General features: G+C 34.3%; 1 long non-coding RNA gene across 2 annotated transcripts in view; it reads right to left on the reverse strand.

Annotated features, from left to right (window-relative positions):
• The window catches only part of LOC141381572 (uncharacterized), a 135,608-nt gene that overhangs the window by 73,286 nt on the left and 35,832 nt on the right, over positions 1-26,490 (reverse strand). Inside the window, exons 2-4 of one of the 2 annotated variants that reach the window (XR_015482508.2) lie at positions 22,086-22,202; positions 20,844-20,921; positions 4,618-4,771 (exon numbers count right to left, since the gene is read on the reverse strand). This is a non-coding gene — a long non-coding RNA (uncharacterized LOC141381572). The remainder of the gene's footprint in view (positions 1-4,617; positions 4,772-20,843; positions 20,922-22,085; positions 22,203-26,490) is intronic. The other variant, XR_015482509.2, reaches the window with a different exon arrangement.

Below are 26,490 nucleotides of genomic sequence, written 5' to 3' on the forward strand. Positions count from 1 at the left end.
CTTGTTAAGTGTGACATCACGCGAAGGGTCTGCCGGGTCCAAGCGCTCTATTCAACTGAATGGGGAGACTCATGAAATGGTAATAATAAACGTTTACAAAGCGATTTAATGCTTTCGAAAATCACGATCGCAATATATATGTCCATGCCTAAGATCCGATGGCCAGAAAGTGATGAATTTTTTTATAAATTGTTAAATTTTTGGTATTTGTTATGCAGCAAGTCCAGAGATTGTTGTGTACACTATGATTTTATATAAAATTAACTTTGATGTGTGATAGGAATAAAACGTGAATAATCGAATGATTTCTCCACTCAAATGAATGGCGGCTTGGACCCGGAAACAGTATACATACGTCACAAACACGTCACTACTTAACCAGCGGATTACTCAGCCCACATATATCTGTGGAGTTTTAATGCCACCAGTGAGACGCCCTGTCTTCTGGGAGAGACAGTTTGATTGACATGCTGATTGAGGATGACCACCGACCGCACACACACCACTAATGACACTCGCCTAACCCTTAATTATACACTAGTGCTCTTTTTGACAGCCACAGCGCCAAAGTTTAGCAACGAAGTGTGAGGATAAAACCCACACGAGACGCTCAATCCCAAACGAGACGAGCTCTAGTGCATATACAAACACTAACCGTCATAAATAGTTAGCAACAACATGTAAAGAGTGTGAGCTCTCTTTCGAGTCAGGCAGATTTAAACTTTTATTTTGGCAGCCTTCTAAAGAAACATTTCATTAGCAGACACTATTTAACCAAAATCGAAAATGAAATAACACATTAATAATACAACAAACGCTAGCGAGAAAAAAAAACACGTCAATGCATTTGAGCAGATAGCCCGTGTTCATCAAAAGCCTGTCTAAATTAATGTTTGAGAGTGTTATTAGCTTATATGTTTCTCAGTAATGAAATGGAGAAAAGCTTCGACTTGCATCTCGCGCCGCAAGACGGAAAAATAAAATTGAGCTGCCACATCATTATCAAGCGCCGATACTCTCCAACTACAAAGTGCTGAGTGATGTTTACGCTTAATTGGCCGCAGCAATTACCCAAAGTAAATATGGATTTTCATTAAATTACAAACATGGACGAGGCCGTGTGGAAATCATTTCCATGAATGCAATTTCCTTTCTCTCAGCCCCTTCCAAGCCATTTTTATTTTTCCTGTGCAAACACGGTCCTTTGATTTATTTCAATATGGATAAAGAATTTAAGGAGGAACAAATATTATGGAGGGGAAAGCAATCATAGTATTGTATGGCGTATACTGTATAGAGGGAGATCTACAGTTTTTGTAGTCAGATGAGAGAGAAACTTGACTTTGTTTGCTTTTTTTAAAGGAAATATGAGTGGAAGTTGCATATGGCAAACTTGGCAGCATGATGCTTGTGTTTTTTTTTTTGTGTATGGCTAACTGGTTTACTGCTAGTCAACATCTAGGGAGTCCATTGTATTGTATAATTGTATTGTAATTTATTCATTCATTTTCTATCAGCTTAGTTTCTATGTCAGACGTCGCCACAGCGGAATGAACCGCCAATTATTCCAGCATGTGTACTTGCATATACTTACATCCATTTGCACACACACATCACTACTCATTCACTACGGACAATTTAGTTTATTCGGTTCACCTATAGTGCATGTCTTTGGAATGTGAGGGAAACCGGAGCACCCAGAGTAAACCCACATGAACATGGGGAGAACATGAAAACTCCACGCAGAAATGCCAACTGGCTAATCCGGCACTCGAACCAGTGACCTTCTTGCTGTGAGGCGAAAGTGCCTGAGCCACCATGCCGCCCAACACAAGATGTTTTGAGAAAAATTTAACTAAATCTGTAACCATTGCTTTCTATAGTATTAGTTGTTCCTACTGTGGTAGCGGTTGCCGGCTTCGAACATTCTTCAAAATATCTTCTTTTGTGTTCTACTGATTTTAAAAAGTGGTCTAGGTTAAAACACATTTGAGTAAATAGTGAGTAAATCTAACTATCCCTTTAAAAAGGTTTTACAACCAAATATTAGTACTCATAGACATTCTTTTGATCCATATAGTGAAGAACGAATCCTTATAAATAGATAAGATGCTAGAGCCACAATTTTGTGTGTTGTGGAAAAAAATGAAAATAATAATAATTCTAATATAATTTGATTAATTTTCTAGATGTTTTTCCCTAGAGTATTTGTTTTACACTGATGTTATTGATTAATATGTTTGTGTCTGTAATATGCACCGTTTCCCTCACGCACAAAACATTGTTTATACTAGGGCCTGTTAGTTAACATTAATTATCATACAGACATAGTTAACCTGCAATTTTGAGTAATTTTATCAACACAAACTGTTTTCTTTCTAAACCTAAATTGTTTATAAAATATACGTATTTAAAACTGCTTAATGAGACTCGTTTTATTTTTTTCAAATGCATATATTTTTATTAATTGATAAATACATATTAAAAATAATCATTAAATAATGCACACAAAGTGCTAATACGGTGTATATACAACTGTCAAGACTCATTCAACACAGTAAAATCTTTACATTTTTCATTCATTCATTTTCCTTCGGCTTAGTCCCTATTTTCCTCAGGGGTCACCACGGCTGAATGAACTGCCAACTTATCCAGCATGTTTTACGCCGAGATTTTAATCTAATTTTATTATTTTTCCCTAGACCAGTGGTCCTCAAACTTTTTTCATCAAGTACTACCTCAGAAAAAAATTGTCTCTCCAAGTAGCACCATAATGAGCAGAACTGAAATACAGTAGAGCATAGTAAGCCCAGTAAAGCAGCTGAAGCTCTGTACAGTTCAAAAACGTGGCAGATTAATTCCTCTTATTAAGAATAATTATTATTGTCAGCCACTTTAAACATAAATAGTATGAACGTTAACACCGTACTGTGCTTTTATGTAAAAAAAAACAAAAACAAATTAAAAACGTAACATTTAAATTAAAATGTGCTTACGGTAAAAAGAAAAGTGCTGTACTTAAATGTAAAGTATTAACATATCGCAGCCAATTCATTAACACCTGAAAATTTGCCTGGACCTTAGAAATATAGGCTATATATCATATAATGAATACTATTATATGTAGCATGTAAATACTGTGTGACATATTTGATTCCTCCGCGCACCACTAGAATGTGGTACACGTACCACAGTTTGAGAACCACTGCCCTAGACTATTTGTTTTACTCTGATGTTATTGATTCATATGTTTGTGGCTGTAATGTGTACCACCGCCCACCCACCACCACCACACAAAACATTTTTATACTAGGGTATAATACTCATTTTCTTTTCAGCTTAGTTCCTTTATTAATCTGGGGTCGCCACAGCGGATCGAACCCCCAACTTATCCAGCATGTTTCAATCAGCGAATGCCCTTCCAGCTGCAACCCATCTCGGGAAACATCCATACACTCTCATTCACACACATACACTACGGACAATTTTTCTTACCCAATTCACCTATACCACGTTTTTGGACTTGTGGGGGAAACCAGAGCACCTGGAGGAAACCCACACCAACACGGGGAGAACATGCACACTTTTAGTGCCTATTAGTTAACATTAATTATCATTATTGCAATATCAAGAGGAATAACAACAACAAAAGAACAGAAAGATGTTATAATACACAGACACATAATTGTGCATGTGTTATGATGTTTTTATGTCTAGTTCATTCTAACCAAAGCCAAAAAAAACCCATCACAACCTCTAATATGAAATAAATAAAATATAATTTTAAGTTTAAATGACATAACAGTGTTTTGACTTTCTCAAGCTAACATGTTCATTATATTTTTGTCATAAGTAGATCCCTGTTTTAACGTAAGTTCCTGATTATCTAGACCAGGGGTGCCCAAACTTTTTTTGTATGAAGGACCAAAATCCAAATATCATTGAGAGCTGTGGGCTGAAAAGAAATATACTAAACTAGATTACATTAAAGTTCATAATATTTATTAATAAATAGTAAGAATTCATTTGAATCATATTAACTAAGGCAGTATAACTTTAATTATAATGTATTGCAATTAAAACAATCATAACAGTGTAGTTGAGTGCTGTATACACTAGTCTAGCAGAATCTGCCTCTGCATTGATTCACTCACCAGTCTCTGCATTGTCGCTTATGATTTTAGTTAGCTTTATTGTAGCTTAACAATAAACCAAACTAATATAAGTTTACATAAAATTTGAAATGACAATCTCTAAACCATCTCCATCATTCTCATTCTCTTCTCAGATGCGATGGTTGGCCAAATCAAAGGTTACCGTGGGCCAACTTTAGGCTCTAGTTTGGGCATCTCTGATCTAAACCATTAAGAAGTTTATTAGTAACATGTATCAATTGCTGACTGACCGTACTCATTAAGTATGGACAAACAATAATTGCCTCTATTGCTAAAGTTAATTTCTCACCCTTATAGAGAGGCTACTAAATTATATAATATTTAAAACGCACTCGTTAAACAGAGATAAACTGAAACTAAAGCTTCCTCAGACGTACTGTATTGCTGTTTATATTCATTTGACTGGGTAAAATGCATTTGTGTATTTGTGTGTTGCTGTTACCTGTGGTGTGGTGAATGTGTTCCTGCAGTGTTGTGTGTTTCCAGCAGATGGTGCTAATAGACTGAGCTCCTCATATTAAGCCTACACAGTCAGTTATTCAGTCTAAACAGCCTCTGGATCAGGACTCGCTCAGCTTCTGTAAGTCTGTAAGTCTCTAAAACAAACAAACAAAACAAAATAATGAATTGGAGATTTTTACATTTAACATGGTAACACTTTAAAATGATGGTCCATTAGTTAATGTATTTACTAACATGAACAAGCTATATTAGTAATACATTTATTATGTTTGGTAACATTAGTTAATATTATTTATTTAAGTCAAAAACTGTTAGTTCATATTAACTCGTGGTTCATTAACTAATGTTAAAAAGCACAACTTTGGATTTTTATAATGCATTAGTTAATGTTGAACTATGAATAATAAATGCTTTGCAAGTTTATTCATACTTAATGTTAGTAAATACATTAATGGATCATTATTCTAAAGTGTTAGCTTTAAGATTTGTAAAAGGTGAAAAGTTAATAATTAGATCATCCATATTTAATTATTGTATAAATTGTTGTACATGACTGACATTATTTATGAACAAGACAGTCTTTTATTTATGTCTACAATGTGTGTAAGTGTGTGTGTTGGATAATGCATAAATAAATAAATAAATAAAATAAATAAATAAAGCAAGTAATTAAATTAAATAAAGTAGAAAGTAAGCAAGCAAACAAACAAATAAATAAATAAATACATAAATAAATAAAGCAAGTAAGTAATTAAATAATGTTAGTAATTAAGTAAGCAAGCAAACACAGAAGTAAATAAAGTACGTAAGTAAATAAATTAATAAAGTAAATAAATAAAGTAAGTAAATAAGAAAGTAAGCAAGCAAGCAAATAAATAAATAAAGTATGTAAGTAAATTGATTAATAATGTAAGTAAATAAATAAAGTAAGTACGTAAGCAAGTAAATAAATAAATAAATGAATTAAGTCACGAGGCAAGTAACTAAGTATATATAAGTAAATAAATAAATAAAGTAAGCAAACAAGCTAGCTAAATAAATAAATAAATAAATAAGTAGTTAAGTACGTAGACAAGCAAGTAAATAAATAAATAAAGTAGGCAAGGAAGTAACTAAGTAAGTACTGTAAGTATGCAAGCAAGTAAATAAAGTAAGTAAGTACGTAAGCAAGCAAGCACGTAAGCAAGCAAGCAAGCAAGCAATTAAATAAATAAATAAATTAAGTAAGTGAGTAAGCAAGCAAGCAAGCAAGCAATTAAATAAATAAATAAATAAATAAATTAAGTAAGTGAGTAAGCAAGCAAGCAAGCAAGCAAATAAATAAATAAATTAATTAATTAAGTAAGTGAGTAAGCAAGCAAGCAAGCAATTAAATAAATAAATAAATTAATTAATTAATTAAGTGAGTAAGCAAGCAAGCAAGCAATTAAATAAATAAATAAATTAATTAATTAATTAAGTGAGTAAGCAAGCAAGCAAGCAATTAAATAAATAAATTAATTAATTAATTAAGTAAGTGAGTAAGCAAGCAAGCAAATAAATAAATAAATAAAAAAGTAAGCAAGTACGTAAGCAAGTAAGCAAGCAAGCAAGCAAATAAATAAATAAAGCAAGCAAGCAAGCACGCAAGTAAATAAATAAATAAAGTAAATAAGCAAGCAAGCAAGCAAATAAATAAACTAAGCAGACAAGTAAACAAATAAATCTAGTAAATAAATAAATACAATTTATAGTGTAACTTAAACTCACAAAATTGCTATTTAAATTTTAATAATACAAAATATTAAATTGAATCAATTCAAGCATAAAAATCTACTTGAGATTGTAACAAATTAAATATGATTTGACTTATAATATTTTAAGCACTCACAAAAATGTGTTGCAAATAACAACACACATTACAGAATCACTGATTCTCACAAACTTATCAAATTTACAAACTCATTAATATTACTTGTATGTTTTTAAAAGCCTTTATATCATTAGTATTATCGATACTCAGAAATGTAACTGGCATTACTTGGCAATGCAGCAAATGAAATGAAGTGAACAAAAAACAACATTCAAAACAATCAATCCACCACTGATTCTAACATCCAAAACAATTGATGCAAACACTTGAAATGCTGCATGCTTCATTCTCAAGAGTCTTAATGTTACCCAACAACAACACAGATATTAGATCGTCACTCAAATCAATGAGACATGAGCATTTAAATGTGACCAATCAGGATTATTTACAACCCAGAGATTCTCCAGGTGACAGCAATTGCGTTAATATCAGCACAACCTTCCCGCATTTCACAAAAGTCCCACATCAGTGTCTGAATGAAGAGCCGAGCCCGGAGAGATGAAGAGCCTCCAGCTGCGGCCCCTCGCTATAAAAGACCCTCGATGAGATTTCCAGAGAGCCAATGAATCCAGCCAGATGCCCAAACATCACTTCAAACAAATTGACTTCCAATTATTTAGACGCACACTTCCAGATGTGGCGCAGATGCAGACGGCAGCTTTATTTCTCGGGCTGCCGGAGTGTGTTTTAAATCAGAGGGTGGAAATCGTGCAGGACTGTCATTAGCACAATCTGAACCCGCTGGAGCTCCGGACGGACATTAATGGACAAGATCATTTACAGAGAGACGGAGAGAGTTATGGAGGAATGGAGATGTTTGCTAATTCATTGGAGATGCTGCTCTGAAATGATTTTACAAAAAGCGATCACAGCAAAAAGCTTACTTTAACTTATTTATATATATATTTTTAAAGTTATATGATGTTTAACTTAATATTTGTAGTCAGTTTAACTGATGAAACTTGATACGACTAGAAAAAAATCATGTGACATTTGATTGATCATGTGATAAATCATGTAACTATAAAATGAAGGCAGTAATTTCCTTTTAAGTCTAAAGACGAAGCTTTTGAGGGGAACTGGCTGTTTATGCTTACCTGATGCATATTCATGAGCACATATTAATATTCAATCACAGGTTTACTTGCGTTCGCAGGTGTATGTGTGACGGCAGCTTTCATATGTTCACTTTGCCAAAATTCCAGAGTGAATTTTAACATAGTGATAATCGTTTGAATTGTAGTAATACAACATCGATTTAATTCAAGTGTGTTTGTATAGCTCTTTTTACAATAATCATTTTTCAATTTATTACTGCATTACAATTAAATTACAATCAATTATAAGTTATTAAATACAGACATTGTTAACCTGCAGTTTTATACGTATAGGTGATGTCTGTGTACATGTCTAATGAAGTGTATTTGTGTAGTAAGTGTATGGGTTCTTCTTAAAGTCCTCAACAAATGGTAACAATATGTTATAGTCGTAATCAATCAGCTTATATGTTAATTAAGGGACAGATAGGCCAACGTAATGCTATCTAGCTGCTGTTCAGCTTTAACATCTTTATGCTAAATACAGATTTCTAGTTTTTAGGAATGAAAAATAAATTATTGTAACAACAACAACAACAACGGTTTTCTTTCTAAATCTAAATTGTTTATAAAATATAAGTATTTAAAACTGCTTTATGAGACTTATTTTGTTTTTTTAAATGCATAAAATGACTTTTATTACTTGATAAATACAGTTGAAGTCAGAATTATTAGCCCACCTTTTATTTATTTATTTATTTTTAAAAATATTTTCCAAATTATGTTTAACAGGGCCAAAAAACTTTCACAGTTTGTCTGATAATATTTTTTCTTCCGGAGAAAGTCTTTATTTGTTCTGTTCCCGTCCAGCTGCAAATCAACACTGGGAAATAATAATAATAATAATAATAATAATAATAATAGTAGTAGTAGTTTTTTCTTAAACCTAAAGTCCTTCAGGTAATAAATTTAAACAACTGTGTGATAAATCAGACTATACACACATGTCAAAAAAAAAATTTTACTTAAATATTAGAACATTTTAATTCATAGACAAATAAAATTTTATTCGAAGATAAATATTACTAATTATAAAAATATTTCGGATTTTGTTTTTTTCTAAATTAATTTAAAGAATGATAATTAAAAAAGTAGAACCAGAAACACTGTAACTATTTTTTATTCAACACAGACTCATTCTGTTTACATACCCCTGTATACATTTCTGGAGACCGCCAAATACGTCCCAGGAGCTACGTTTTTTTGCAGTTTTTTTTTTTCGGGAATCCACCAGAGGCCGCTATATACTCTTTTCGAGATCTCAAATTTCTCTCGCGAGTGCCAATCATGCCTGCTGTTCTCAAGTAAACCACCTGAGGCTGCTGTCAACTAACTGACTGACTGACTGACCCACTTTCCTAAACCCAACCAATAGTATTTTAAAAAGCACTGATTGACCAGCGCCCACCCACTTCCCTAAACTTAACCAACAATTTTAAAAGGCAATCCAGAAAATTAAAAGCTCCCTGATTTTTACCACGTTCTCAGCTTTTACCACATTTTCACCCTGTTATTTACCAATTTATTTTATTTTTTGGATTCTGTTTTTGTCTTTCCTGCTTTCTGAAATCAATCCTCACCGTCGTCAAGGTAAACTCCTCTGCTTCTCAAATCCTCCGACACACATGGTGAGCTAACTGGACAAACTGGTAACAGCAGGAAAGCTGAGGTCCACACAGAGGTAAGCGGTTAGCTGCTAAGCACAAAAAGGAACGGTGTTATACCGCCCCCTAGCGTTCATTTTAACAACGGAATGCAGCCATACGTTCTTCTGGCTACACAATTCGCAATCTCCAGAAATAAATATAGGGCTACGGTTTCAGAAGGAGCCTGTGTTGTTTTTATTATTACAATGAGAAGTAAATATAAACAAATACAACAAAAAATACAAATAATATCAAAGAATAAGTGTAAAGTTAATGATCAGTAATAAATAGTTAGCAATATTAATAGATCACAAGTCTAACAGCTACCCAGCAGAGCTTTAAAACCAAGCCTCATCTTATCTCCGTCCCGTCTCTGTCAGATTCCCTCAGTGTCCCTCCCTGGAGATCCCGATATATTTTCTTTATGCTTAATATCTATAATTGACCAGAGCAAAATGCAAAGCGTTCTCTCCATCCTCATCCTCGCGCCAGTGTTGAGGGAATTGTGGGATTTGTGAGCGTCTCTCCGCGGGGGCTCTTTAATTCCAGACTGTGAGCTGGACTATGCTAATGTCCCGCTCTCTGATAATGGCAGTGACCTTGACGGAGGGACGGACGGGACGGAGAGACGAGCGGCACCTGTGATTGATTTGTAATTCAGAATGAGAGCGACAGGTCTGGAGGAGCAGAGCCTTCCTGCCCAAACACTGCAGGGAAATCAGCAACATCACACACACACACACACACACACACACACACACACACACACACACACACACACACACACACACACACACACACACACACACACACACACACACACACACACACACACACACACACACACACACACACACACACACACACACACAGGTGAGATATTAATCCACATCCACTGCCACAGTTACTCTAAGCTCACACACTCTTTCTCTGTGTGTGTGAGAGAGACAGTGTATGTGTGTGTGGAAAGTGTGTGATTGTGTTTGTGAGAATTGTGGGTTAGAGAGATGTTAGTGTGGGTTAGGGATATTGTGTGTGAGGGTACAGTATGTGTGTATGTGAGATTATGTGTGAATGCACAGTATATGTGTGTATGTGAAACGTTATGTCTGTAGGTGAGATTGTGTGTTTTTGTGTGTGAGGGCACAGTATATGTGTGTGTATGTGTGTTTGTGTGTGTTTTTGTGAGATTGTATGTGTGGGGGTATGTGTGTGTATGTGAGATTGTGTGTGTTTATATTTGTATGCAAGATTGTTTTGGGTGTGTGTGTGTGTGTGTGTGTGTGTGTGTGTGTGTGTGTGTGTGCGTGTGTGTGTGTGTGTGTGTGTGTGTGTAAGCGAGATTGTGTGTGAGGGTACAGCATATGTGTGTATGTGCGTTTGTGAGCGTCTGTATGTGTGTATGTGATATTATATGTGAATGTACAGTATATTTGTGTGTGTGCGTGTGTGTGTGATGGTACATTATATGTGTGTGCATGTGATATTGTGTGTGTGTGTGTGTGTGTGTGTGTGTATGTGTGTGTGTGTGCATGTGATATTGTGTGTGTGTGTGTGTGTTTGAGAGAGAATGTGTCTGAGGGTACAGTTTATGTGTGTTTTGTGTGTGCACATGAGATTGTGTGTGTATGTGTGTGTTTGTGAGATTGTGTGTATGTGAGATGAGGTGTGTGTGAAGGTACAGCCTAAGTGTGTAAATGTGAAATTTTATGTGTGTGTGACAAGCTGTGTAAGTGTACAATTGTGTGTGTTTGTTTGTGTTTTGTGAGATTGTGTGTGTGATAGTACAGTATATGTGTGTGTAAGATTGTGTGTTTATATGAGGTGTGTGGTTTTTGTGAGATTGTGTGCATGTTAGATTGTGTGTGTGAGGGTACAGTATATATGTGTGTATGTGAGATTATGTGTGTGTGGGGGGGGGTACATTATATGCATGTGTATGTGTGTATGTATATATGAGATGTGTGTGTGTGTTTTTAAGGTTGTGTGTATCTGAGATTGTGTGCATGTTAGACTGTATGTGTGAGGGTACAGTATATTTGTGTGTGTGTGTGTGTGTGTGTATGTATGCACGCATAAGGAAACAGTATATAAGTGTGTATGTAAGATTGTGTGTGTATATGAGATGTGTGTGCGTTTTTGAGCCTGTGTGTATGTAAGATCGTGTGTGTGACAGTACAGCATATGTGTGTTTATATGAGGTGTGTGTTTTTGTGATATGGTGTGCATTTTAGATTGTGTGTGTGTAAGGGTACAGTATATATGTGCGTGAGATTGTGTGTGTGTGAGTACAGAATATGGATGTGTATGTAAGAGTGTGTGTGTATATGAGATGTGTGTGTTTTTCTGAGATTGTGTGTATCTGAGGTTGTGTGCATGTTGGATTGCATGTGTGTGTGAGGATGCAGTATATGTGAGATTGTGTGTTAGTGTGTGTGTGCAGGAGGTGTCAGGCTGAGCTCTGGTTATCACACTGGTATAATTGGTGTTCTGCAGGTCGCTGTGTTTGACCAGGACTCTGCATTATTCATGTCCAGCTGCTGGCCACGCCCCTTCAGAGAGAGCCTTATTCATTATTAATGGATAATTGTTTATTAAATGCAGAGGCTTGACCCTATTATGCCTATTAGAGGCTGTGGAGTGAACAGTGTCCGTCTGAGCGGCTCTACAGCGGGACGGGACAGCAGAGAGGAGCGGATGAAGAGGAAAGAGGACTAACAGGTGCAGGTCAAACAGAGTCAGCGCTACATATTTATGACTGCTTTCCAGGGTCGTGCGCTGAACTTCAGGTGACAGGCAGGTTGGGACACTCGCTTTCCTGCCTAAACAGCCAATTATAAAGAAAGAGTCTTTCCCCCCACAATAAATCTTCCATTCATATTTGATGGTATGGACATTTAAGGTGTTGAGCGGGTGAAGTAACTGTGTTTTTATTTAAAGCAGAATGATGATGATGATGATGATGATGATGATAATAATAATAATAATAATAATAAAAGTGTTATTCTCAAGAAACATTAATGCTACAGAGACAAAATAAAATATAAATATTTTTAGTTAATAATGATTATTTACTAATCAGTTACAATAAAAGCATTAATATGCATTAATCATTCATCCATTTATTCATATTCTTTTTGGCTTAGTCCCTTTATTAATCAGGGGTTGCCACAGCAGAATGAACCAGCAACTTCTACAGCATATGTTTTACACAGCAGATGCCCTTCCAGCTGCAACCCATGACTGGGAAACACACCCATTCACACACATACATTACTGACAATTTAGCTTACCCTAATTAACCTATACCGCATGCCTTTGGACTGTGGGGGAAACCAAAACACATAGAGGACACCCACGCCAACTCCACACAGAAATGCCAACTGTCCCAGCCGAGGCTTAACCCAGCGACTTTCCTACTGTGAAGCGACAGCGCTACCCACTGCACCACCACATTGCCCTTAATAATAATAATAATAATAGTTATAATAATACTGTAATAATGTTATTCTCAAAAAACATTATTGAATAAATAACAATTATTCACCAATCAGTGATAATAAATTAATACATTACATTAATATACATTACTATTACTATATTATTACTTATACTAACTTACGTTTTTTATACATGTATTATTAGAAGATAATAAAAATAAAAACAACATAATAATAATAATAATAATAATAATAAGACTACTGAAAATGTTATTCACAAGAAACATGAATACTACAATGACAGAATATAATAAAAATACTATGGATGAATAATGCTTATTTACTATTCAGTTATAATAAAATATGCAAATATCATTATTATTAATATCATTATAAATAATAAAATATATTTTACACATGTATTATTAGAAAATAAAAAAAATAATAAAACAACAACAACAACAAAAGCAGCTATGTTTAATATCTGTTGTACATACATTTTTGTGATACTTCAATAATAATAATAATAATAATAATAATAATTAGAAGAAGAAGCTATTAAAATATTCTCAATATTCTTTAATATTACAATTACAGAATATAATAAAAATACCTCAAATAATAATTATTCACTATTCAGTTAATAAAATAACAATAAAAACATTAATATGCATTATAATTGAATTATTGCTTATAATAACACATTTTACATGTGCTATTAGAAAATATTAATAATCTAAACAACAGCTGAGTGTAGTATCTGTTGCCTAAACATCCCTCTGATACTTTAATAACAGAAATAACAACAATATTATTATTAAATTATTATTATTATTATTATTATTATTATTATGTAAATACAACAACACTAATAATAATAAAAATAATAATAATAATTAAATTCAATTCAATTCAGCTTAATTTGTATAGCGCTATTACAATGTAGATTGTGTCAAAGCAGCTTCACATAAATGGTCATAGTAACTGGAACAGTGTAGTTCAGTTTTTAGTGTTTAAGTTCAGTTCAGTTTAGCTCAGTTCAGTGTGATTTAAAATTATTACTGAGAGTTCAAACACTGAAGAGCAAATTCATCGATGCGTAGCTCTACCAATCCTGAACCATGCGAGCCAGTGGCTACAGTGGATATAATAATAATAATAATAATAATAATAATAATAATAATAATAATAATAATAATAATAATAATAATACCAAAATTAACTAGTAATCACACAGTACAGTAGGGTGCAGTACACACTGTATAAAACATGCTGGAACAGTTGGTGGTTCATTTCGCAGTGGCGACTCCTAATAAATGGGAAACGAAGCAGAAAAAAAATGAATTAAAGTTCAAGCTAAAACGTTGTTTAAATATGCAAATAAGAGACTTTTCATGAAATATGTGCTAATTTGCATACATTAAGAGCATAGCACAAAAATACCAACACTGGATGAAATCAAAATCATCATAAGGTTTTAAAGGAGTGTTTGGTAATGACTTTTCATCACATTACATCACATTATTTGTAAGTTAAAATGTTGTATATAAACAGGCAAACTATGCATCAATGCACGGTAAAAAAATCCTTCAGAATATAGATATGAATAAAACTGTAAAGCATTGTGTATGTTTAAGAGCCTTTAAGACATTGGTGTCAACCTGCTGTTTAATTCTAACCCTGCTTCAAAACACATAACTTTAGGTTTCAAACAAACCCGAACGACTCAGTTAGTACAATCGGGCGTGTATAATTATGGTTGAAACTAAACAATGCTGAGCTGCGGCCCTCCAGGAACTGAGTTTGACACCTACATGTGCTCTAAGACGTAAGTCTCAGACACCATGAGTTATAAAAAAACTTGAAATCTACACATACAAATTGATAAAGAGTCACAAAAGGCGCCCTTAAAAGCAACTTAAAGAGACTTAAAAGTGCATCTCTTCTTCATATCACAGACAAGACGACACACAAACAGGCTCCAAATCAGACAAGAAAACTGGCAACTGCATGAGTAATAGTCGCACCTTATGGAAACATCCGCCACAAGAGGTCAGTGTTGGAGCAGAATTCAACCATGTGCACTTTTCTGAAATCCACACTACAAGCTTTTAAAACAACACACACACATAAACACACACACACACGCGCGCGGGCGCTGGTTGTTTTAATTGAACAACGATTAAAACAGCGCCATGCGCAATCACCAATCGCTTAAAACAATTCTTACAAGCTACGAACACGGCCATTCTACAGCACCGACATCCCAGGAGGAGTTTGATGGAGCTCTTTGAAGAAGAAGGAGGAGAAAAAAGAGAAATGATTTAATTCTTATCAGTATAAATAGTGTAAAAAGGCAGTTACGCAGAGAACACATTTTTCCATTTGCCTTTCAGTCAGCAAACATACTTTTTACAATTGATATAAATCCGCGACAGTGTACGTTGGGTAAAATATCTGCCAAGGACTTGAATAACACCCAGGAGTGTGAGGGAAATTAAACAGCCTTATTAGACTTTACACGTGTTGGAGAAAACATGAGTGGGAGAAGAAAGCACATATGGATCCGGAGAGAAAGAGAGAGAGATGTGTTTCATTGTGTGTTGCGATGTTAGACTGTGCGATGTGCTATTAGCAGATTCGCAAATGCCGCACAATCAAATCAAATCGTGTCTGGTATTTGGGAAAGAGGACGACAATATTGGAGAAGGTGTTAGAGTCTTCTGTCTCTGCTTCTGCTGGGCTGGAAAGGTGATTATCGGCACGTGTGAGGTTTAGGGATGGAGAATTTGACACGTCTGACGAGTGTTTGATTCATAAACACCCTCACTGACTGCAGACTTTGCTTGATCAAATTAAAGAGGAATTTAAAGTGCTATTATATGGATGATGGTTCAAATCAGTTGATCAGTTATGGCAAAATAAATCAGTTTTGATGTAGCTTGTATTTTTGTTGATAATGATGATGATGATAATAATAATAATAATAATACCAACAACTGTTGTTTTTATATTATTAATTGTCCATTACAAGACTATTAATAATTGTTAATAATCACATTAATAATTGTGCATTACAAAACTAAAATGATTGCAGTCATATGGATGACGGTTCAGATAATTTAATCAATTATGCAAACAAAATGTTTTGTTGTTTTGTTGTAGATAGTATTTTTGCTGATAATAATAATAATAATAATAATAATAATAATAAATACTATTAATCTACAGGCTATTTTAATTCCTATACACACCCACATAATAATAACATCAACAATAACAAACAAATTTGACATTGCTGTTGTTTTCATATTCATATTTGTATTTTACAAAACTAAAATGATTGCAGTTATATCAATGGCATTTTAATAATTCAGTAATGTAAAAAAATGTTTTGTTGTAGATGCTATTTGTGTTAATAATAATAATCGTAATAATAATAATAATAATAATAATAATAACAATAATAATAACAATAATAATAAATAATGTTTATCTACAGGCCATTTTAAATCACCTACATACATACACTGCTGTTATTTTTCAATGAATAATTGCGTATTACAAAACTAAACGTAAAAAAATCTTCAACAGTGACAATAACAAGTTTACAGCAGTTTTAGTAAAAATAAATTATAAACAATACGCAGACATATACAATATGAGTAGAAGTAAGAGTAAGAGTACTATAGGCAATTTAACACAAACACACACACACACACACACACACACACACACACACACACACACACACACACACACACACACACACACACACACACACAAATCTGCATGACACCTAAATGACATATAATTTTGTGTTTCCCCTACATTTTCCATAAAAAATGTCTCACATAAATCTCATAAATCCTTGTCACATAATAACCCTTTGATTAAGGCCATTCAAAATATCCTTAAATATAATAATAAACATTACATATTTTAAAATATATCCAATCTATAAATACATATACTCAATATATTGTTACAGCAGTAACAATAAAATAATAATAATCTACATGCCGTTTTAAATCACACACACAGACAGAAATAATAATAATAATAATAATAATTTTAAAAAATATATATATATATTTTAAATAAATACATTAAGTAATAATTCTGAACTATTTAAATTCTGATTAATAATAATAAATAATAATTCTAAATATTGTTGCTATACTACTACTACTATTATTACTAGTATTAATAATAACAATAATAATAATAATAATATTAATAATCCATTTTTCTTTCAGCTTAGTCTCTTTATTAATCTGGGGTCATCACAGCGGAATGAACCGGCAACTTATCCAGCATATGTTTTACGCAGCAGATGCCCTTCCAGCTGCAATCCAGTACTGAGAAACATCCATACACACTCATTCAGACACACATACACTACAGACAATTCAGCTTATTAAATTCACCTATTATATAGCGCATGTCTTTGGACTGTGGGGGAAACCGGAGCACCCAGAGGAAACCCACGCCAAAAGGAGAACATGCGAACCCCACACAGAAATGCAAACAGGCCCAGCCAGGATTCAAACCAGCGACCTTCTTGTTGTAAGGTAACAGTGTTAACCACAGAGCCATCGTGCCACAATAATAATAATAATAATAATAATAATAATATTAATAATAATAATAATAGCAGCAGCTATAATAACAGTGATTCTACATTTAGTGTATATTCGCTTTAGTAAATCTCTTTAATCATGAATGAGCGTGTGTGTGTGTGTGTGTGTGCGTGTGAGGAGCAGATGATCTCAGTGCTGCAGCGCTCAGTGTCTGTGTTTCCAGTAAGACTCAAAGCTCACTGCAGTGTGTAAAGAATCAGCCGAGCTCAGAGACCAACACAGCGGCGGTCCAGCAAAATAAACCCCAAAATAACAACAAATGACGGCAGAATTACAGCCCGAGGGGATTTGTTACGCTGTCGTGCCTCAAACACCTTCCTTTATTCCACATTATGGAATTTGTCATGTTCAGTTGGAGCTGTCATATTGAAAACTGTGTGCGCTAATGTGTGTAATCTGCTTTGCAACACATCAATTATGATGGATATTCCTCTAGCCCAGGGTTTTTCTCTCTCTCTCTAATCACTCCACACTTATTAGAAAGCCTGTTTAGTAAATAATCATCTGCACTGGAGGATGCTTAACAGAAGACAAGTGTGTTTGTATTTATTAGTACTTTCTCTCATGTGTGTGTTTAAATATGTGTGTGTGTTACTGTGTGTATAACACAATTGTATTTTTTGTTTACAATTTTGAGTAACATTTAATCACGTTATATAAGATTAATCGTAATCGTACATCCAAAATAAAAGTACGTTTTGACACAATATATGTGTGTATTATATATAATTATAGTGTACAGTTAAAGTCAGAACTATTTGCCCCCCTGAATTATTAGACCCCCTGTTTATTTTTTTCCCCGTTTTCTGTTAACAGAGAGATTTTTCCGACACATTTCTAATCATAATAGTTTTAATAATTCATTTCTAATAACTGATTTATTTTATCTTTGTCTTGATGACAGTAAATAATATTTGACTAGATATTTTTCAAGACACTTCTAGACAGCTTAAAGTGACATTTAAAGGCTTAACTGGGTTAATTAGGTTAACTAGGCAGGTTAGGGTAATTTGGCAAAGTATTGTATAATGATGGTTTATTCTGTAGACTATTGAAAAAAAATTAGCCTAAAGGGCTAATAATTTTGTCCTTAAAATGGTGTTTAAAAAACTGAAAACTGCATCCATAAGGACTGCATCCGTACATCTCTGCAATGACTTCAATAACTTTAGTAATAATCATCTGGAGTGGCGAAGAAAGCATTCTTGCAGGACTCCCAGAGTTCAAGATTCTTGGAATTCATCTTTAATGCCTCCATCTTACCCCAGACATGCTCAACAATGTTCATATCTGGTGACTGGGCTGGCCAATACCTTGACCTTCTTTGCTTTCAGGAACTTTGATGTGGAGGCTGAAGTATGAAAAAGAGTGCTATCTTGCTGAAGAAATTGCCTATCTCCTGTGGTTTGTAAGGTAATGGGCAGCACAAATGTCTTGATATCTCAGGCTGTTAATGTTGCCATCCACTCTGCAGATCTCTCACACGCCCCCATACTGAATCTAACCCCACACCATGATTTTTTTCTTCACCAAACTTGACTGATTTCTCTAAGAATCTTGGGTCCATGCGGATTCCATTAGGTCTTCTGCAGTATTTGTGATGATTGTGATGCAGTTCAACAGATCATTCATTGGAAAAATGCCACTTTTGCAAATGATCAACTAGAAGTCAAGTTATTATTTGCTGCTTTTACAACTGGGATCAACAACAAGACTTTTGACATGTATTATATATTATATGGATAGTATATTATATACTATCCATTCCACTGCATATTAATTCTTTTGACAAATTATAATACATTTTTTCCATAATTTGTCTTAAAAGTGGGGATTTCTCCATATCAAAATATTTTCATTGATGCTGTTTTAATAATAGCAAATATAATAAATATAAATTAATCATAAATCAAAAAACTTTATATTATAATAAATAACCTCTTCATTAAAGGATGTTCAATGCAGTGTGGGTGTTTATATTGATTAGTTTATTCTGTGTGAGTAAACTATATCTTGAATGTCTAAATCTGAGCTGGTCTTTTTTTAACAGTAACTATTTTTACCAGTGAACTGTGCTGAATAGCTGTAGATGAAAACCTACCCAGAATGCAGCGCTCACCGCCCACCCACCTACAACTGAGCTGAGCTGAGCTGCTTCTGGATTTTCCAGCAAGAGTTTCTCACAATTCAACACTGTTTTTTAATAATCCAGAGCTGTGTGGTTGCTCAGTGCATGAACATCTTTGAAAGTGTGATAAGTTAACATTAAGTGAATAAAGCAGGATAAAATAGTATATACAGTATATTCTTCTCCTTCTTCTTCTTCTTATTATTATTATCATTATCATTATTATTAATATAATAATAATAATAATTATTATTATTATTAATTTTATTACTATTATCATCATCATCATCATCATCATTATTATTATCATTGTTATTATTATTATTATTATTATTATTATTGCTATATATTTATTATTATTATAATAATAATTATTATCATTATCATCATCATCATAATAATAATAATTATAATAATAATTATAATAATTATTATTATTAAGATATTTTTCAAATATTTCCCAAGTGATGTTTTATAAAAATAAATAAAAAAAATAAAACGTTGGAGAAAAAAAAATAAAACGCTGAATACTGGAATCTTGCAACAAAACAGTTAAACTATTATGTACTGTCTGAATCCTTATGTAAAATGTGTTTAAAAAACCTAAACACTGTTAAACATCACTTGGGAAATATGTATTTATGTATATTTAATAAATTAGATACATATAATCTTAAGTTGTGTAAAACGATACATTTTTAGTAAGATAAATAAATTAAAAATAATAAAGCCACAATATATTAGTGTATTTTTCTGGCATGCTACTCTAAAACCAATTCAAATATCTCACAAAAAAGAAAATATAAATAGAAAAAAGATTGTGTGAGGAGAGAGAGAGAGGGGGAGAGAGAGCAAGAGCGAATAAAAAAATGTAGAAAATCTAAAATGTTGGATGTTAAATGTACAGTTTATTCTGATCTATTGATTTGTATGAATAATATGATATGTTGCTTAATAATATAATATATTGAATATTAATGTGATATATTGAATAATATGATGTATTGTTAAAATTGTATTTAATTATTATATATAAATAATACCTCTTTTTTTAACTACTATTTACTGTGTGTACTGTTTTTTTATTATATATGTATGTTACTTTTTATGTAAACTTTATAACTGCTTTGGCAATACATTTGTAATGCCAAAAAGCAATCATTGAATTGAATTGAAAGAGAGAGAGAGAGAGAGAGAGAGAGAGAGAGAGAGAGAGAGAGAGAGAGAGAGAGAGAGAGAGAGAGAGAGAGAGAGAGAGAGTCATAACTCCTTTATGACTTAGAGGTGATAACAGTGAGCTTATATAAACAACACGTCCTCTTTCACAACACAACAAGCACCTGTGTGTTCAATGACACACCTGACACTGACACTGACAAATAAACACTCTTCAGCTTTACCTTTTGTCTGGTCCACTTCAGCCCGAGCCAACATGAAGACTGTACATGAAGTCCAGGAGAGGCAAACACAGTTGATGTCTAGAAAAGGACACACATGAGACAAAAACTGTTAGAATCAGAATTAGAATAATAATTAGTCAGAATTATTAGCCCTCCAGAATTATTACCACCCCTTGTTTTTTTTCAACACATTTCTCAACATAATAGCTTTAATAACTCATTTCCAATATTTTATCTTTGCCATGATGTCAGTGATGACAGTACATAATATTTGACTAGATATTTTTCAAGATGCTAGTATTCAGCTTCAAGTGACATTTAAAGGCTTAAATAGGTTAATTAGGCAAGCTAGGGTAATTAGGCAAGTCATGATGGTTTGTTCTGTAGACAATTCATTCAACAAATATTGCTTAAGCGGACTAATAATCTTGACCTAATAAGGAAACATCTTTTATTCTAACCAAAATAAAACAAATAAGACTTTCTCCAGAAAAAAAAAATATCAGAAATACTGTGGAAATTTCTCTGCTCTTAAAGTGACTAAATACTATATATTACACGTTTATGTGTGAGGGGTCTGGATGCAGACCTGATGCAGTGTAATCGGATCTGCATTTCAGATTGCTTTTTAACGCGCTCACCTAAGAACACCCCTAACTTCACCTGTCACAGTGACATCACTCACTCCATTAAATGCATTGTGTCTGATATTGCATCGCTGAGTGATGCAATCTCAACTTGCAGCATTAAGGCTGCATCCAGACACTATTGAATAATTTGGCCTTTAACTGTATATGTAAACAACGTCAACTGTAAAACAATAAACAAAACTAAAATTTTTGATCATATTTTCTCAAATATTTGTAGATGCTTGAAAGAAATTGAGTCGCCGGTTTCTATTTTAATTAAAAAGATGATGTAACGTAATAAATTAAACGGAAGCATTAGGGTGCAGCAACCGGTCACCATTTATTTTAGGTTCCCTTAATCTTTGTGTCTTCACTAAATGCTTCCTTTTAAACAGTCCTGCTGTGTGACGAACGCAGTTTTAAAAAGAACAAACATCCTATTAAAACGAGGTCAAAAAGTGGCATGAATATTAATCATAAAGCAATCTGCATAATGCCATTTAAAATGGTTTGAAGGAAATTAAGGTGGAGTGAAATCATTATATATGCATAATACTTCATATAATCATAATAATAATAGGCAGCACGATGGCTCAATGGTTAGCATTGTCACCTCAGATCAAGAAGGTCGCTGGTTTGAGTCCCCGCTAGACCAGTTGGCATTTCTGTGTGGAGTTTGCATGTTCTCCCCATGTTGGTGTGGCGTTTCCTCCGGGTGCTCCGGTTTCCCCTACAGTCCAAAGACATGCGTTATAGATGAACTTTATGAACTAAATTGGCCGTAGTGTATGAATCTGTGTGTGTGAATGAGTGTGTATGGGTGTTTCCCAGTACTAGGTTGCAGTCGGAAGTGCATCCACAGCGTAAAACAAATGCTGGAATAGTTGGCGGTTTATTCCAGTGTGGCGAACTCTGAAATAGAGACTAAGCCGAGGGAAAATTAATGAATACTACTACTACTACTACTACTACTACTACTACTACTACTGCTACTGATTTACTACTATTACTACTGATAGTACTACTTCTACTACTACTACTACTACTACTACTACTGCTACTGCTACTGATTTACTACTATTACTACTGATAGTACTACTTCTACTACTACTACTACTACTACTACTACTGATACTAATACTTCTACTTCTACTACTGATACTACTACTAAAATTGATAAGAGATTAATAATAATACAATAAGCATAATGCTTCTTAAAAAGAAGTCTATTGAAATGCCTAGTTTTTATAAATCTACCGTAGTACATCCTTCAGTACTGTGGTGTTACTATCTATGTGGTGTTACATTTTTAAGAGATTTGATGTATGATAAGAAAACATTACGAGCACAGTATAAATGAGGCTGTGGATCTCGACTCTGTAACCTGGATCAATCATGGCAGTGTAAAAGACTAAATGATGGAGATCTGAACTCCAGAGCAGAAACTCTAGAGCTGATCCCAGTCAGATAGGAGAGTTAATAAAAATCAAGAATGGCTGTGGTGAATAAAGCAGTACAAGCAGATTGGCACGTCTTCATTTCTTTCTGATCTGCAACTCGAGGAGAAGCATTCCAAGCTGATTTAATGTGCAGCTATAATAACCATTCCAGCACCGAAAACATACCTAAAAATCCGCGAATGACACTGCATTACTTCATAAAATATCAGACCTCAGAATTATTTATTTGAAACCCAAAACTATAAAATCAAACTCAATTTCCCCTTTTTGAATGAAAAATTGCTGTAAATATTAGATTTATTTATTTAGTTTTATCATAATAACCTCCCCCTCCTTTAATAACACATCTTCAATTATGAAGTGCTAACTGGTGTGAGGGTGGGATAACCTGTCAATCAAATTAAATCAACCAATAGCAAACCACAAGTCCATTTCAGTCTATTCCTAATAGAGTATAACAGTCGGAATAAGTTAAGTAAAGACCAGCAGGGGGTGCTCAACCTGCAGCCTATGTGGGTCCTAACACCCCAGTATAGTGAAGGAGACTCTATACAGTCAGTGAGCGTAGTCTTTCAGGTAAGACGTTAAACCATGGCCTCACTGTGGTCATTAAAAAAAAAAAGGCACTTCTCGTAAAGAACCTTTCAGTCCATCCCCAATAGAGTATAACAGTCAGATTAAGTTAAGCAAGCTAACCGGCAGCTAACTCTGCAACACTCACATGGTTACCCACTGAAGCTAAGCAGGGCTGCGCCCAGTTAGTACCTGGATGGGAGGCCACACGGGAAAACTTGGTTGCTGCTGGAAGCGGTGTTAGTGAGACCAGTAGGGGGCACTCAACCTGCAGCCTATGTGGATCCTAACACCCCAGTATAGTGAAGGAGACTCTATGCTGTCAGTAAAGGTCGTCTTTCGAATAAGACGTTAAACAAATGGCATTTCTCGTAAAGAACACCATGTAACCCCTGGTCTAATTTGCCTCATGACCTCCTAACCACATTCATATCATAACTGGCTTCATCACTCTCTCTGGTGGTGGATGAGGAGATTCCCCCCAATGTGTAAAGCACTTTGAGTGTCCATAAAGCGCTATATAAATGTAAGGAATTATTATTATTATTATTCTTATAAGTTTCTTCTTAGGAAACTGATTTTTGGCAACCCTTAAACGTAAGCCTGTTGTGAGGTTGTTAGATGTATATGCTTTTGTTGAACCCCCTATTGTTTACATTAATTCACATGTTGGTGTTTAATAGCAAAATTTGTACAATCAGTTGCAGTGATAGTCTTCAGTGCAGTAAAATATATATATATATAATAACCACACCCACTCCCATGAAACAGTCTTAGTGACGTAATCAGTTTCAATAAACTTTAAATATAGCGTAAAGTAAAGATGAATAGTTTTATATGTAATTTTTTACTTGATTGTGCTGTTTGCAATGCTTCATGGGATTGTAGTTCATTACTTAATTAAAGCTCTTAAGTACACAGTCTTGTACCTTTGATTTTTATATACACCGTTGCTTTAGATTAAGCTTTGTAATGTTGTGTAATTGGGTTGGTCTATGAATTAATGCTTTAATAAAGACTTAAAAAAACATATCTATGGGAAAAGTGTGTGGGAAGGTACTAGCACTGCTAAAAAAAGTGGGAATGCACTCAAAACCTCTATACAAAAAAGTCAGGACTTATTTCTTTCTTTTTCAGAAAGCTGCTCCATTTGAAAATGTGTTACGAAACAATCATAAATCCTAATTCAGGCCAATTTAAAAAATAAATCTGTATGATTTCCTTTGGATTTCTCAGTCATTAAATAAAAACAACCACAAACAGGATGTCTAAAAGCACAGATGTTTCCTAAAGAACACCTTTTCACCTGCTAGTCAATGAAGATCAACCAAACTGTGGTGAAAACCTGGTGCTGCAGTTCCTCTTCAGGCCTCCAGGTGCTCTTGAGTAGATGCAACACACCTGTGGATCAGCGATAGGGAAATATAAACTACACTGCGTCTCTAGACAGATACATGCTAGTTTAATTCACAGCATATGAAGCACACTGAAAACAGCTAATTCAAGAAGTCAGCCATTGACCTGTTCATAAACGTTTCTTAACAGTATTAAAAAATCTTGCGGTTCGCCACAGACGTCATACCTCAAACAGCTTTAGACAACATAAACCCAGCACGTTTTAAACTTTTCTTGATCTAATGTTTTGAAACCCAAGCTCTCAGACCAAACGGTTTAAACAGAAAAGTGTTTTACCTCAAATCAAGCAATACGTTCCTTGTCCTGCAACAATTCGCTAAACTAAATAACATGTGGCCCGCGAGCCATAAGTCAGTCTGGTTGGTCTTCAAGACAAACAGAAAGTTATTTTCGCACGTTTCTTATCTCCTGTCCGCATTTCGTTAAAATAACACGCAAATCAGGTGGCTTCGCTCAGTGAACGGATCGTAGGTTAAGAAAGATGTTACGCTGCTGTCAGAACGGCTCTCATCTTGTTTTACCAGGTGGAGCTGCAACAGTCACTTGTGTTTTGATATAAACCAACTGTGAGGACTGATACCAGTTTAGTCTGAGGAAAGCAGCCAGAGCAAACAAATACAGCCCCGCTAACACTGCCGCATCTGACAACCATTAAACATGTATCAATGAGAGAGAAAGAAAGAGAGAGAAAAAGAGAGAGAGAGAGAGAGAGAGAGAGAGAGAGAGAGAGAGAGAGAGAGAGAGAGAAAGAGAGGGATTGAACCTTTAAATTGGCCAGTTCTGGTTTCACAGCCAGTAAATAAACAGAGATTAAGGCATCATCCTTCATTAGTGATGAAAGGCCCCTGGATTGCGACTAGCAAGATGCACACCTGTATTAAGGGGACACTTTTTTGTATTCACTCAGCTACACTACATCTGATCTCATTATCAGTTTCATTAATATACACACGCTGTAGAAATTATATGACCGTAAAATGACTATAAAAAAATTACCTTTACTTCATTTGATAAAGTTAATCAGGTGCAAACTACTGTTTTTAAGTTATGCAAAACTTAACGTTATATTTTAAGTCGAGTTAGGATGACTAGAAAAGTTCATTTGATTCAATCAAAAAAATTGAAGGCAGCTAGATTTTGTACAATGCAAAATTAACACAACAGTACACCTCTTAGAGTTATTTAAGCCCAAATTGTGCATTATATTGTGCTACAGTGTGTTTAACAGTGACACAAATCTGCCAATCAACACCCTTTGTGACCGTCAACCTATCATTGAATGCAAAAGAAAAAGAACACAACAACTGCAAGTCAATAGCACGACCACTTTCTGAATACATTAGACCAGACGAGCGTGTTAGGACGCCTTCACCGAAAACATGCCCTGGATTTTTTATTTCCTCTCAGTTCAGCGCAGTTCTTTGGTGATGAGAAATTTGCTGCGTTAAGCGATTCCAGAGTGCCAGTGCAACTGAAGCTCTCTCGGGACCGCTAAATTGTTACAAAGCAAGGAAATGCTTTTGCGTTGATGGCTGAAAAGTGAAAGGCGCTTGTATCGGTAACAAGGCC

The sequence above is a fragment of the Danio rerio genome, chromosome 4 (genome assembly GCF_052040795.2).
Source record: "Danio rerio strain M-AB ecotype USA chromosome 4, GRCz13ab, whole genome shotgun sequence".
Lineage (NCBI taxonomy): Eukaryota > Metazoa > Chordata > Actinopteri > Cypriniformes > Danionidae > Danio > Danio rerio.